Here is a 1,349-nt window from a genome sequence, read left to right on the forward strand (position 1 = left end):
ACAAGACAGGAGACAGGTTTACCAGAAATAAGGCATTCAACAAACGGACCAGATTGGTCAGTAGCAAGCAAAGGAGCGATAATGTCACTGTCCCTCAGGCTGTCCTATTCAACACTGGGAAAACTGACAGGCAGAGGAGGTGGGGGCAGGGACTGGGGGCTGGGTCCTTGGCTGGGGCGGTTGGGGCATTCTGATTTCCAATGTCCTTCTTGCTTACAATAGTGACATTGGTTTCCATAGCCTCTCCCATATCCACCTGGGCCTTCCCTTCCTCGGCCACATCCCCGTTCTCTTCCTCTGCCTGGACCTTGCAATTGAGAAATCTGTAAGGCCATTAACTTGAACTCGGCATTGTCTTTGGACCGTTCCAATTTGTTATAAAAATGGTTAGCTGCAGCAAGGACTTCAGTTAAATCTTTAGTTTTCCAGCCAATAATTACTGTTTGAATTTTCTCAGCAATTTTAGGGTTAAGTCCCTGGACGAATGCTGCTACTATTGCTTGTTACTTAGCATTTTTAATTGGATTATCCATTCCTGAATATCGTTCAAATGCCTGTTTGAGGCATTCTAAATAGTCACTAGGGTGTTCATGTTTATTTTGCTTACAAGTATTTATTTTGGTCTAGTCTGCCCTCTTCCGGCAGATTACAAGAATTGCCTGAACTAAAGCTTTTCTTTTGTCAATAAAGTCTTGGCCAGTTCCCGGGTCTTCGGTTGGCCATGAACAGGAAGCGTAGAGGCACTTTTTAGTTTCTTTGGGAAAAATGGCTTGTAAAAGTTGGTCTATATCCACCCATGTCAGATTATAACAGGTTATAACAGTTTGTAATTCTTCTTGAAATTTTTCTGGATCCTCCCTGATTTTAGGGCATTTCTGGGTTAGATTGTAAAGATCACCTGGCATCCAGGGTGCATGCACAGTTATTATGTTTGTTCCATTCGTGCCAATGCCTGGCATTTGTCTTAATGGATAAACCTGTGCACTACTAGATCTAAGATTAAGAGGGGATCCCTCCAGGCTCCAATTCTTCTTTTTGAGTGTAGGAGCAGCAGGAGCGGTAGTTGAGTTTGGACTAACAGACTCTGTGGGTATTAGAGTCTCAGCTGATGAGTCACTAGCCTGGGCTGCAGCCTGATGTTGAACTGGTTGTTGCTGATGTGGGAGTCCCAAAAGAGCAGGATTTGAACAGAAATCAAGGATGTCTTCTGCTTGTTCTGGTGGGGGCGCCCCGGGCAAAGCTGGATACAACGGAGTGGTGGCCGGCGTATAATTTGGGGGAACAGCCAATTTCTCCCAAACAGCTGTTAACTGCTGTTTCAATTTTTCCTGAGAATCTTTTAGACTTCT

Source organism: Alligator sinensis, unplaced genomic scaffold (assembly GCF_000455745.1).
Source record: "Alligator sinensis unplaced genomic scaffold, ASM45574v1 scaffold261_1, whole genome shotgun sequence".
In the NCBI taxonomy this organism is placed as follows: Eukaryota; Metazoa; Chordata; order Crocodylia; family Alligatoridae; genus Alligator; species Alligator sinensis.